The sequence below is a fragment of the Bombus bifarius genome, unplaced genomic scaffold (genome assembly GCF_011952205.1).
Source record: "Bombus bifarius isolate JDL3187 unplaced genomic scaffold, Bbif_JDL3187 scf7180000009125, whole genome shotgun sequence".
In the NCBI taxonomy this organism is placed as follows: Eukaryota; Metazoa; Arthropoda; class Insecta; order Hymenoptera; family Apidae; genus Bombus; species Bombus bifarius.
In genome coordinates, this window is record NW_022884914.1 from 4,538,080 (window position 1) to 4,553,418 (window position 15,339).

Consider the following 15,339-nt stretch of genomic DNA (forward strand, 5'->3'; position numbering starts at 1 on the left):
GTTCCTCGAATCGACCGTGCAATCGGAACGTGTACTCGTCGCCACTCGAACGAAGGAAATGTAGTCACGACGAAGTAAGGGAGGGAAGAGGAGGGGGATAAATAGAGAAAGATGCTAAAACAGGAGGAGGTAGCTTCGTGAATAGTATAGCAATGGAAAACGAGTAACGATAGGGGACGAAGAAAAGAGATAGAAAAAAATGTTTAAGTTACGATAGAGACGAGGACGCTATAGGCGCGGGTCGCGTGTGGCCTTCGAATTCTTCACGGAACTTGGCTCGCTACCCTCTTCGTTTTATCCGGCCCTGTCACCGTCACAGTCACGTGACCACACCCTCGCGTGTGCCGGAAAATACCCTCTGTATTTCACCTTTTAACGTTCGCCCCGTTTCATGTTTGCAGCTGTTGTTACCGCTATTTTCATCCATTCCTTACTCCTTACGCGAATACGAAGATATATTTGCACGGTGACAACATCTTCTGCGCTTGCGTATCGACAAATGTTATTAGTTTTTGATCGGTGGTTTCTTGGTATTGCTCGTGGGAGTAGCTAAACAGAAGAGAGGAAATTAGGAATTGTTTCTCTGAGCGAGACACACCTATTATATAAACGTTTATAAAACGATCATTTCAATTTCTGTGTTCCTAAGGGCACGCCTTCGTTCGAAGGTGCGGTTTTAAGGACGCGTGGCTTTGATTGCACCGATCGATTTGACAGTAATTTGGAAGGTATTTAAGTAGATAGTAAGCAGTGGACATTTGTATTATTGCAAGGACGCTCGTATAAGATTGGTGCTTTGCATAAATTTCGGTATAAAAGTATTCAAAGAATGGAAATCGGGAACAACTTTGCGATATTTTTTCCTAGAAAATAGAAAAATTGTTGGAAAAAGAAGTGATAAATAAAATACAGAAGTTATAGAAACTATGGAAAATTTAAAGAACACAGAAACGTAGAATGGAAAATATATAAATATCAACATTCTCGAGTATGTAAAAATATTCGAACATAGAAAATATATAAACATTGAAATATGAGTCCAAAATAACACAAAACATAATCCTCCGATTGTTCCCAGCGATATAGAATAAAGAAGAACCTTATAATATAATCATCTACAATCGCTATGAATGGCGTGCAGGTTAAGCACCATTTTAGTTTGTAAACGAAGAATAAAGAGGAACCGTTTCGCTCGCGAACCTGATCGGTTAGCCGAACAGATCCGATCGAAGCTTATCGAGTAGCTCGGTTAGGAGAAAGGCTGTCGTGTCCGACAATAGGTACGGCTGTACTACTGAAAAGCGGCTTCTCTCGTGTCGGGCTACTCCACTGCCGCGATCTGTACTCCGGGTTACCTCGAAGAACGATTTAAAGATCGGAACACGGAAACGAGGCAAAGAGATGCGAAGAAAACGAGACGCGGAGAATTCTGTCGTGTGTATCGAGATTTTATTTTCTTGAAACGACGATGCAATGGCCAGCCGTGAGGCAACATTCTTCGATTTGCGAGATATCTTGCGTGACGTACTGGTGCGTCGATCTTCAGCAGAAACGATGCGCTTTTAATGCATAAGACAGAGTTTGGAAGGGATGATGAATATATTAAAATGTTAACAAGGAGAAGATTAATACGTGTGTAATATTTATAAAATATTTAGTAAAGCGAAATATTTGCTGTTTTTATAGTAAGTGAATTTATGTAGGATTGATAAACTTAAATATTTTGCGTGAATACAGAAGGGTAGAAGAATAATTTACATATATAAATGAAGTAATATTGGATTGGTATATATTGTTGAATTATTAATATTTCTTAGTAAATTTGTTCTCGTTTAAATGGTTAAATTTAGACGGTGAAATTTTTCGAGGAAGAAAGTTACACGTTAGCGTGAATAGTAAAAAGATCGCCTCGCGTGAGGCAAAAATTATAAATTCAATTTAAAAGGACGAAAGTTTCGTGCATAGAAATTAACGAAAGGGAAACGTGCAACAATGAAGATAATGAAAAGGAAGTGGGTACAGTAAGATAGGAAATGGAAGAAATTTTTGAAGATAATGGTTATACAAGCATGAAATTTTAACACATGAAATTTTGAAAATAAAATTCATAATTTGATTGATGAAGAAAGATGTTATGAATAATATAAATTATATCTATATTGATTACGATTTATAATGTGAAAAAATGATAAGAACGCTTTGAAGGAAAATTTGTATGAAAAGTATGTGTCTGACTGGTAACGAAAGAGATACGCTTATGAACTTCTCCATAGCGAGTTGAAGCTGTCGAGATGCACGTGTGAATGCTCCAAGTAGAATGTGGATGACCGGTTAGGCGCGAGAAATAACGATTCCATGGTTCTTGGACGAGCTACAGTTCTCCGCGTTTGCGTTCCTCCGTCCAGTTTCTTTTCCCTCGTTTTATTCCCGCGATTATTCTCGACAATATAGTGCGCACTCGTCTTTGATCGCTGGCTGCACAGCTTGTTCAACAGAGTTTCTTTTTTTCCTGATTTTCATTAGAATTCGATGAAATTTTTCCTATCATATTTAATGTTAATATTGACATTTTTTTGTTTAATTTAAATAATATTATTCAGTGATATCTACCATTTTATTTTTTTTTTTAACTCGATTAGTCTTTCGAAGAATTTTAGAGCTATCGTTTTTGTGTTAAAAAGAAAATCCTGTGAATTTTTAAATTTTCCGAATAATTTATTTAAATGCAAGTATCTACCATCCATTTGCATAATTTTCATATTTTACACATCCTGGAAAGTGTACGCCAAAGGGTATATAGCTCGATGGAACTTCGAAACTAGGTGAATAACTCCAACGATCTATATTTCAGTCTTAAAACGTTTCAGTCTTAACACTACGTGACCTAAAATGCACGCTATTCTACTTCATGAAATCATAATTCATCTTACCATCATAGTCATACAACTCTTTCAAAAAATGTATTTTCTACTTCAATTAATACGTCAACACGAAATATGATACAAAAGACACATACCACGCCCGTAATATTTTAATAAAGTACAGAAAATTCATATTTTTGTATTAATACAAAATATATACTTTGTAACATTAATTTTCGTGCAAACATTGTATTTGTTTGAGACATGATTTACTTGATACGAGTGTGTCGAAAATAAAAGATAGAAAAGGGAAGAATATATCTGTTGGTGTATATGTACTATTTCTGATATTACCAGATCGGATGAAGTATGTAGCGATTTTCTCGTTTCCCTTTCTTCCCTTATTTCCTATGGGAAAAGGAATTATCACGTATCCTCGACTGTATCGCTGTGCTGTTCGGTTAACTTTTCAAATTGGATTATTTGCCAGTAGGGCACGGTTCTCGTAGTTTCGTGGTTGGACACCGACGATACCTTTTTGCTTTCGAGGTAGCACCAGGATTGTTTAGTTTCCGCCCTTGGTTCGCGTAGATAGCAATTCATGAAATTAGAACTATTTGTTATTCTAATAGATATTAATTCTAAGATATCAATCGAAATTATTTTCTATTTACTGAATATACTCACTATCATAAATGTCCCGAAACTGTGACAGATTTTAAGCAACTTGTTAAAAAAAGCTAATAAGTTGGAGTACTGCTATTTATAGGCCATCTATAGGTCAAAGTATCGAAAGTTTATTCAAGCAGTTAATGTCAAAAAATATCTATTTTGGTACTTCTCCGCTAATTATCTCTCCGTAACAATCTTCTATATTTGTTCAAAGGGTTAGAACATATATATTATAATTATTCAAGAAAAAATGCCCTCATTATTTTACGTTTATTACCATCGCAGTAATGATATTTAAGTACGTAAATTTTCTTATCGAGAATGCTATCTCTGGCTTTTTAGATCAACACCTCCAGATTATCTTTAATATACCTACATATTAGTTAGTTAGTTTTTATCTTGAATGCTTATCAAACCGCTTTCTCAACCTCAATCTCAAAGCAAACATTTGACTTCGCAAATGAAGGGAACACAAAATGCTGATAGGAGCAATTATTTCCACACAATCAGGAAAAATCTGAAAATTAAATCCCTTCGAGAACTCCAAAGATTTCTGATTTCAACGTCCACGGTGAAGGTCTTCATTTCGAAGATCGTTCCCGCGAAGATAATCACGCGATGCTCATATTTGTACAGTTAAAAGGATCAACGGAAGCGCATTAGAAAAGGGAAGGTTGTATAATTCATCTTGCGTAGTCCAGCTACAATTCTCTCGGCCGTAGCAAGTATCAAGGATTCTCTCGTCGCAGTTTCTCGTTTCTTTCTCTGTGAGAGGGATTACATGATGCAGCAGCGCAAGCACCAAGTACGCCATTGTTCCACGGTGTTAACTTTTCGACCGGATTATTCCGCTGCAGTGTTCACAGCTTCCTGTTCGTTAGCCAACGGCCATTTTGACCACTGCTGTTTCGTTACTTTTAAGGATAACGATACGGTTTATAAGATCTTTTAAACAAAGTCAATGATTTTAGATTTTCTTTTCTTATTCGTACATATATCTTTTACGTATACTACACGTGTAAATTAGTCTGCGTATTGATGGTGACCCTTTACTGGAGGTAAATCTAGCTGAAGTTTGAGTTTATTTAAACGTTACTTCAAATGAAGAAGGAAGTCCGTCTTTGAGAAACGTACCTAGTTATTTTATATTAGTTATTATATACTGCAAACCATGTGATCGTGTACACGTTCTGTGTCGCTTAATAGAAACCTAACAAACTCAAATGACGCCTAATCAATTAAATCGATTCCACTTTAATCCGTTGCTGGTGGAAAACCGTGGCGGTGAACAGGTTTTCGCGAATCGAACCGCAAATTGCAAATGCACGCTTTGCTCCCGTTTCAATTTGCTCGAGTATTCCGTTCCGCCTTAATCCCTCGGATTAATTATTTCACCTACGTTCGTGAGATGTCGCGATCCGATAAAAAGCGAATCGCGAAGCCAGCGTTCGACCCTCGGTAATTTCACGAGAACCCTCTCCATCGATCTGTGTATTGTAATATCTCAGCATTTGGTCCACGAATCGATGTTGTTTGACAGTGAACTAGAAATATTCCCATGATTAATATTAAACATAAGGAATTACATTCATTTTTAATATAAATAGAAAATTTTTTTCCTTCGTTCTTGAGATATTTCACGAAAAAAATACTGCATTTTTTCAGACGATAACTTCATCTCCTAAAATCGAATTATAGCACGAAAGATCAGGTTGTATTACGTATGAGATATTTTATTTGTAGGCAAAGTTTCATAATTTTTATAACTTTCGGGTTGCCTAATCTTCGTTGTTAGACGCAACACTGAATATTCTGCTAAGTTTGCTATTAATTGGAAAGTAATTGTACGGATATCAATAAAAGTTCCGTTTATCTCACTAGTCTTCTTTTTAGAAGTTCCACAAGCTAAGAAATGTGGTAGTTGATTATTTTTCTTCAATTCCGGAATTCCATGGGACATGTAACAATCTGAAACCGGTTGATTACGTGATTACAATTTCAGGTTTTATTACGTGGGATAATTGATTTTCTTCTTGTGCGTGCAGTGACATTTTCGCGAGCGTTATTTAAAATGACGTAAATATCCTTTAGCCTTTAATAAACTTTCGGCAGGATCGAAATTTGCTCAGCGATTTGTAACAAGAGAACGTCACACCTACACATAGTAACCTAACTGAACTCTGATATTTCCTTCCCACACTGAGAACGAAAAGGTCGTCAAAATTTCCGCCTATATTTCAAATATGCGGCCAATCTCAAATATTCTACGATAGCAGCAATTTACATTCTGAAACATTCATCATTTACGCCCACAATCTGCGCTACTACATATCTTTGAAGCAGTATCCACATTTCCATTTAAATTCAACATCTATTTTTGCCTCACGATGACCTATCCTTGAATTGCATCTCTCAAATTCTCCAGGTACAGATCTTCAATTTGTAAAATTCTCAATTTCGCTCTTCATTACTATATCCACCAACGGAATCCTCCACTGTTTGCTGTACGATAGTCGAATTACCATGCTGAATGTGTATATCGTGGAGGTCAGCATCGCACAGCGTGGAAACGAAAACGGAGGTCACCGTCTGAAGAGACTCGTGCAATTCACCTATGTACAGAATCTTCTTTTCTTCCTCTACCTTGAGCAACGCAACACGTGCGTCCAGTGATGTAAGCAGAGGATTACTTCTCTCGAGTACAATCCGGATTTCTCGTTGCAAACAGACTGGATCCTCCGTCAGAAAATGTCCATTTAAAGGTCGACCTGACTCGGAGCGACGTCTGCGTGCAAAAATGTTTCAGCAAATAAAATATTTCTTTGTACGATATGCAATGTATTATGGAATATCAATGTACATTTCTCCGCATTTTTCACTCGGAGAAAAGTGTTTGTGACTCTGTGGTGGTTTCGTTGAGAATCTACTTAGAACTTATCTCGATCCTACCAGTCATCTAATGCTAGAACTTAGGCGAAATAGTAATAGAAGATAAGTGGAATTATTATTGATATGTGTAAAATTGACTTCTAATTAATAACAAACTTAGCAAAAAATTCGATGTAGAGAAACATACGAAGAAATAGAAAGAAATGAAAAATGAAAGAATAGAAAATCATGTTCGTGTCAGAATAGCAGAGTTCCGATACGCACAAGTGCGTACGATTTTGTTCGTTTTCAACTTATTTCAATATCTCGATAGTCGTTCTCCCGCAGCGCGATGTTGCGCTCCCTCTACATAACTCCATTATGGTTTTGTGGATCATTAGGCAGCGATACTTATTTGTGGATCATTAAGCAGCCTCGGATTCCTATGAACTAACTGCTTTGTACGTTCGCCGACTGTTTCCTCGCGGCGGGATGTTTGGTTTCCGGTGACGATCGACAACGTCATGTTTTCCTGTAGATCGTCTTACTGTTTGGTTGTTTGGAAATCTCATCGATTGTAAATCAACTTCCTTATTATACATTTTGTTTGGAAGGGGAAATTGCTGAATGTTATGCTAATAGATGACATAAAGCTTCGTTAAGTTGAGTTATATCGAGGTTTTATGTTAGAGTATCATTTTGAACGAAGATAACAGAAAATGGATAGATTTGTTGCATGTATGAAAATATCTGGTTATTTAAAATAAAACAATCGAAAGATATTCGATCTAAGGTTTGTTCAGATTTTATATTAAATGTTATGTTAAGAGACCGTCAAAATTACGCCAAGATAATTTGAAGCTTAAAAGAAAATTAAAAGAATTTCAGTTTAAAGAAGTATCAGAGATTACATTTTATCTCTATCGTACTTCTTCTCAGGGAGAAATTTTATTTATTTCTAAAAGTTCATTTCTTAAAATTCAATCTCATAGACACACAACCGTAAATATATTCACATATAGTCAAACTATTTAACAAAGCATCTAGCAGAAAGACTTATTTATAGAACGACTTAGAATGGTAGAAGCTACTTTCAACAACTTCTGAAATTCCACGTTCAATTTCACTTCCCGTACCATCAACTTCATCACTGTAGATTTTACAAAACCAACATCTACATTTCAACTTCATACCGACATCTCCATCCTCTCCTCGCCGTTACAACCCAACTACGATCGAAAATCAGAAGCTGAAAGACCTACTAATTTGTCGTCCCCCGGTATATCCTTCAGCAAGAATATATTCGTAGATCGTCATGCAAATCACGAGCGCTATGATTAGCGATTACTGCATCGTGATATTAGTCGCGACGCGATTCTCGCGAGATCTCTGCTCGTGAGTCAGGTTGCTGTGCAACATGCTATGACGACGATGGACTTATAAGCGCATTCAAGCGTGTAACTTGACGTTTCCAGTCGTGATAAAGCTGCTTCGACCGGTGTTACTTCCGCTTATAATTTGCATTCCAGCGTGACATCGATTAATAATAGCGATCGATTATCTCAACGATCTTATCTAGCGTCGACTAATGCCTATCAGGTGTTTGGTAGACTTTGGAGAACTTGAGATGTGCAATCTTATAGGATCGTTTCGAATAATTGAGATTAAGGGAATTATATTTGAATTGATTAATGCGTTTCTTGTTGATACAATTGGGTTTTACTTTTCTATGTTGTATGCTTGGAAATAATTCTCGTAGAAAATTCCTATTTACGTCGTAAAAGCTTATGCACGCGTTTCGTTCCAAACTATTATAAAGCTGAAAGAACGAAGGTCTGATATTTTTACTGTTCGAGATGACTAACGTACTGAATGAATAGAGCGATGCATTTATTGTCTCAATTGCTCGTCATCTATGATTTTACAGTATTTAACTTAACACGATTACTTACAGTCGACATCAGATTAACCGAGTAGAAACAGATAAATATCGAATCATCTTCAAGTTGTGCGATCGGTAATCGTTCCCGCTAAATTGAAATTTAATTTACACCGACGATTTCTAATAATTTAAGATCGCTTGACTGATCAAAATTACCGTAATAAAAGAGAGAAAAGAAAACACAACGTTATATAAGTTACTAAGCAACTCATCTAAAATTCATCTATTTTGCTTCTGGTTACAACACGAGACGAGACACCAGCACAGGTGTAGAATATTCCTGAGATCGATAACGCGGCGCTTAGTCAGTCGCAATCACCGGCTCGAATGGATATTATTAATTACACGAGACGGCGCTAACCGTTCGTGTAATTAATAACTAATAGTCAAGGCAGCCTCTAATTTCGAATACCTGCAATACCTGCGGCCAAATATCATCCGTAACAAGTTTGTCAACCTGTCTGCCTCGTGTTCGCCAATTGACCCTCCTGCACACAAGCCACATAATAGCAAAGATGGCGATTATGCGAAACACACGCGTATCACGGGTGCAACGCGTGCAACCGCGCTTATGGCTGCGCCCGGACACGAGTCATCGATCGATAAGCCTCTGTGTTCACGTGAAGGTATGTACGAAGTGCTGAATCGTTCGAGGAATACGCGTCGATCGTTAATGGCTGCCGTTCGTCATTAACGATGCTCGATTGCACAGCGTTCGCGATTGGAAATACCCTGGAAATATACTCGATCCGCGAAAATCTCGGAAAGTGTTCCCTCTTTTTGTTCGTGCTCTCTACATGCTCGTTCGCGCGTGAATATTCTCGCTCCCGTATACTGTCCGCGTTTCACCCACGTACGTGAAAAAAAAGAAAAGGATAATGCTCGATCGAGGAATATTATGATGGAGAAAATGGGAGCACGCGAGGAATTTTTAGAGAAGGTTGAGAAAAATTGGAGAGAATGGAAGGGAAAAAGGGTTGATAGGATTCTGATTGTAGGGTTGGAACGAAGAATGTGTTGATTTTCCTTCTTTTTCAGTTTTGAGTGTTTTTTATAGGGATATATTAGGTTGGAAGTTAATTTTTATTGTTACGGTACTTGCAGAAAAGTAGTATGATTTATTATTTGTAGAATTTATTGTTAATGAGGAAGTAGTACAAATGCACTTTTTTTAAAAAACAAGATAAGCGGAGAAAATGATAAATTAAATTTACATTCATTTAAAGAATTTTTCTATGAAATTTTGGCTTTTTGTAGGTTTCTTTTATTTTTTTAGCAAACTGTTTTTCTTTTTGTTTCATTAAACGTACCACAGAGAGTTAAGAAAATAAACGCTTCCTTTCTATAGACCTAATTCAGATCAATCTTTCAATTATCTCTCTCCCCCAATTATTCAAACTAATTATTTTGTCAACAACTAAATATCCCCACCAATCAAGCATTCTAAATCAAACCTTCCTCATCACTACTTCATCTCATCAATTTCACGCTACATTCATCAACCTGTTTCAACACCATTAAACTCTCTTTCGATCTCTCTCGATTTACTTCCACTGGTGAGTGCATCGAACACTGTATTTCATCCGATGGTACAGAATCCCACACGCGAGGATTTCCATTGGAAACTTTATGACACGTTCGTGAAAAAAGAAGGCTATTTTTATGTCAAAACTGAGAACGTTAATGTGTTGCTGGCAGTAATGGTTTATTCTCTATGACAAAAAGCTTTGAATTCTTTTATTCTTGTTCTTATAATAGAACAAGAAGTTTTCGAAAAATGTTATGCACAATAAACTATGGATGAAATAAAATGTGGTGCGTAATGGTACATATAATGCTAGAAGATCCGAAGGAATTTTGAAATGCTTAAAATGAAACATTTTGAAAATTTTCTCTAAAAAATGTGAGCTATAAGTACATAGAGAGATCACATATAGAAATCAATTACCATACACATTTTACCACGAAAGATATGGATTTACCATAATAGATATTAGAATAAAAATTCGACAATTAATTTAATAATGCAAAAATGCACAGGATTCTCCTTTTCGTATAAGAAAATTCGTTCGCCAAGAATCACGATACCAATTTACTATTCGCTGAAACCAGTTAAGATTGACGTGATATACAATATCCAGGACACGCGAATCACAAGATTTGCCTCATTTTGGTTAAATGTTGACGGTGCAACCCCGCAAAGGAACTAATCCACGCAGTTTGACTGGCGTTCACGACTCGCTGTGAACGCGTTTAAGCCTTTATTCTCACACAAACAACAATAACCAGAGGAACGAAACGACCATCAACCGTGTCTGAATCTCGATTAGGCCAAAAGCAGCGTTAAAGTGTCCTATGGCCCGTAGAAGGCGTCTCTTGTCCCAGACCCATTCTCCATATTAGTATTCCCGTCTGAATGGTCGGTTCAGAGCTCGTCCTTGTCCGCGGAAGCTCCAGCAGTTTCACCAAAACTCCTTCTCTGTAAGCAGCGGATAACAAGACACGTGCTATGCAGATGTCGCGGCCAGCAGCTCCCACCGGGACATCCCGTCGTGATTTAGGCTAATTATGCGCGACCCGACCAGGGTACGAGCTTTCTCCTACAGCCTCATAACTAAAAGCCTACGGTGTTTCCGCCCCCTCCCATCTTACACGGTTGCTCGTTTTCGTGAGACGATGCGGATTACGTGATGGTCTCCTGCAATTTACCCTTGTACTACTGGCTTTTTCTTGCCGTTATGCGATAGGAATTAAGGATTACGGAGGTTGAAAAGAGAAATTTGGATTAATAATTGTTGCAAGGAGATTGGTTGGCGATGGGGGAATGGAAAGCAGTTAGGTCAGATTTATGAGTACTGCGGATGTTTCTAAATTTGTGGGGAAAAGGATGCAGATACGCACAGATTCTACATAATGTGCAAGAATATATAAAATATTCAAAATAGGGCTGGTTATGATATTTAGTAAGAAATTTCTTTCTAGATTCTAGGAATGAATACAAAAGTAATCCTCCGGATAAGCTTGAACCTTGAATCTGTAGCGGCACATGAGTCAGAGGACAGTTCAAATCATCTTGTTGTTTTGTCTCGGAGTATCAAGATCGTTAGGATACACGTAATGTAATGATAAATAAACTCTGGGCAAGACTATGTCGCCGTTACGTGCACCCGTCGAACAAAGTCTAATTTGAATTTTCCGGCTCTCCCCCGACCTATATCTATCAGCGATCCAATCAGCGATTATACACTGTCTTAGCGAATACGTTTGTACGAGCGTCTCAACGACATTATTTTTATTTATATTTAATTATTTAATTTAAATATATTTTACGGGTTGAAACAGCAAGTTCTCGTTAGTCTAACTATCGATCCTCTACCAATCTTCTACAAATCTTTTAACTTTTTCTTCAGACAAGGGTTTTAATGACAAAAATTGCCTGATACAACATAAAAGAGCAAAGCAACTACGCTCAGTCAGACAGACTCCACGGGAGAGAATTATTTACTTTTCACAGCACCTGACATAATGGTAGTTACCAGTAGTAGAACGAGTGGCGTCGAAACAGGAGGTCCGCAACCGTCGAGTCTCTAATTACCGTAATGAAGATTATTCGCGGCATGGTCCGCGCAAAAGGGCGCGTCGCTGTCTCGGTGAAATGGACGCGTGACCATGCAGAAATTCTCTAGAATAATCGACCACCTTTTGATATTCAAATATTTTACCCTCTGCAGACTGAATTACTAAAATACGCGGTATTCGCTGCGTGTGTTTAGAAGGATTGTGAAAGAGCTTTTGCTGTTTCTAATGTCACGGGTTTTAAGCGTTGATTTTCCTAGAATGAAATTACGCTAAGAAGCCGTACTTATTTAATTTAAAACTAACTCGAAATTTTGGAACCGAAGTGAAATGTTCTACTTCGGAAGCCTAAGGAATATCTAACAAACATTCTTTTCAAGAACAAGATGTAATAATAATAATTGCGAATAAGTCGATATAGTCAGCGTGTTCATCGTAAATTACTATGTTATCACAACTTCTAAAAATCGCCTGTTCATTATATAGCAATCATAAGAGATAATTGTGTATCAGTATGGAAGACTATGTTCTTTTGTTTGTTCCATACAATGATTATAGTTTTTAAGATACCGACGGGACCAAGGAAACGCATCTTATCTCTCATAGGTGATTCCACTTTCAACAATCGCGAACGATCCAATATTGAAACTGATTGCATGTTGATATATCCAATCATTTTAGAGCGAGATGCAAGATTTACTAGAAAAATTAAAATGGAAACCTTTTTGTACTTCTGTAATAATTGATCATGTGCGTGGATTGCGTATAAGCAAGAGAAGAAAAGAGAAGAAGAAAAGAGTGATACGAAGGCGTTGAAGAAGGCGTGTTCCGATATTTCATCGTATAAGATATATTTAGTAGCTCGTAGAATTGAAAATTTAATATATATAGAAGACGATTGAGGCTTGGCTCGATTATGCGTGGCCGGTGCACGCGCCCAAGACCTTGTGACACTTAGGTACGTCGGTCATAAGTCGTTCGCTGTAATAAAGTACTGACGAGGTACCGGATCGGGGCAATTTCCATATGGTGCGTACGAACAAAGGATTGGTGGAGACAGCCAATAAGTGGCCCGAGGCCAAAGAGGAACGCTGTGTGTTCTCATTATGCGATGCTTCGCGTTAGAAATTCGCAAAGAACGAATTTAATTCGTAGGATATGATGGCCGTTTGATAATCTGATTCTAATTTCAATTCGTTCATCTTCGTAACTTGGAATAATGTAAGATACAGCGTATAATGGACGCAGATACACGTACCATAGGACAAGAATTATTTATCGGTGCATACACGTTGCTTTCATGTTTGAGATTAGGTTGTACTGTGTCGATTTGTAATTTTCATTTTATTTCCATACGTCCTTTATGCGCATGCAGTATCTTTGGATTATCGAAAAGAAGAATCGAACGAAATAAAATGTCGAGTCCAGTTGGCAAACATTTAAACCTCAAATATAAGTTGTTAAGAAACACGTGGAGGCAGGAAGATTACTGTTAAACGTGGAAACAAATGCCAAAATCAATATGCAAAAATGTTGGTCGAGACTTATTCTTCGAGTTATAGAAGTATTAAATAATTTAAATAATTAAATAATTTCCCAAAGCGATAGTTTCGTTCGAGGATTACAATTAAGCACACGATGTCCATTGGATCGTACAAAACAAAAAATTAAGGGAGGCTTAAAGTCGGACTAGATTACCACGACTCGATTGTCGGGGTCAAGAGTCATCGAAGCCATACAAGGGACTACGCTCGTGCCTTCTACTTCCCTCTCTGTCCTTTTTCCCTTCGCCAGCCGGTGGATGAGATATTGAAGAACGGTAGCCATTTTGTATCATTGACCGGGCAACGAGCGACGACAGGACAATAGTCGCCACTTGTCCACCGCTTTTTTGCTAGAAACCAAATTCCAGCCCGCCTGTGGCGATCCGTTGTTCGCCTCTGTAGCTCTGGATGAAAAGCACCGGTCGATCTGATCTACGTTCGACCGTGGATCATACCTTTAGTGCCAAATCATACCGAGCTCGTACGCGATCACTACCGTCCGGGAACAGTCGAAATGCAATAAAATTCGCCTTTGTGGAACCCTTTGTAGTCGTTTTTTCGTGGTAAAAGGATTAAAAAACGATTGGGATACTTCGATAGAATTAGGGTATATTTCGTAAGCGAGTATTATAGTAGAGTTAGGAGGCAAATTAGTGGCAATAAATTTGGTAACGCAGTATGTTGGAAAAATGTAGAATTTCAGAATTCATAACGGTATGTGTAAATTCCCGTTGCGATTATAATAATCGACGCCGCGACAAGATCGATCCCCTGATTTCCGTTGAGATAATAGGGGTGGTTAAGGTAGTATAACGCTGCGATTAACGGGGTTATAAACTTTATATTTCCAACACTTATAGTTACACTGAGGCGTATGTATAAGTTAAGTAAGTGATTGATTTAAGGATAGTGACCCGGTAATGACATGTTGACTATTCTAACGATGAAGAATAAGTTCGTTCTTATGTGATTACGGAGGAAAGCTCGGAGTGGGTGTGTTTTTTGAACTAAGGACGTGGATTCGTTGTCCACACTTTTCGTTAGGACAGTGAGAGCAACGATCCGCGATGCCCATTGGTTATAGCCATTATTAATAAGTGAGGATTGGAGGAGGAAGCCTCCTACCGACGTGGCTCGGGGGTGAACTTGTGCATGGGAAAACCGGCTTTTCCGTTAGACACCCATCTGCTTTCTCCGTAATTTGTAAGGACGTGCAATAAACTTAAGGACTGTTTTAAATAACAGTTATAAACCGAAAATACTTGCAGGATTAAAGGTTCCTGCAAGCTAATAAGATTCGGTTTATGCCGGGGCCTTAGGTTTATTGACGGTCTGTCGAATGGGGCTTGGGCCTTGACGGTCAGACACTGAAGGACGTCGCACGGACCATTTCACGCGACGTAACGGTTTTTTTTTTATTTAGTTGTTTACATTCACAATTTGTCCGATTTGGACATTTGGTAGAATTTTTTGGCTGTTTGTTTATCATGTGGGTGGCTACCCCCAGCGGGGTACCATCTTCGTGTTATATTCTTTGTGAGATCTGTTGGGTGAATAACAGTATGGTAAATAACTTTACCAGAATTTTACGATTTTTTATTTGAAAAAGCGAATTTGTTGCACCGGAGGGAAATTTAAATATCTTCTGTATTTACGATTCGGATTGTTTTATTACTTAAGACGCAATGTTTCTTCCTAAACTTCGTAACATTATAAATGTCTATTTGCATAGACCCAAGTGAATAATCTCCAAATTTTGATACTTAATTGAAACCAATATTTTTGGTCAAACTAGAATGTGACTGATTATGAAATCTTTCTAAAATAGTATTTGCACATATCCAAGCTGACGGATGAAATAATTTGCTATTTCACT

The 15,339-nt window shown here is 37.8% G+C and overlaps 1 protein-coding gene across 6 annotated transcripts in view; it reads left to right on the plus strand.

Annotated features, from left to right (window-relative positions):
• LOC117213771 (neurogenic protein mastermind-like) overlaps positions 1-15,339 on the plus strand; it is a 247,964-nt gene that overhangs the window by 214,118 nt on the left and 18,507 nt on the right. The window lies entirely within an intron of this gene.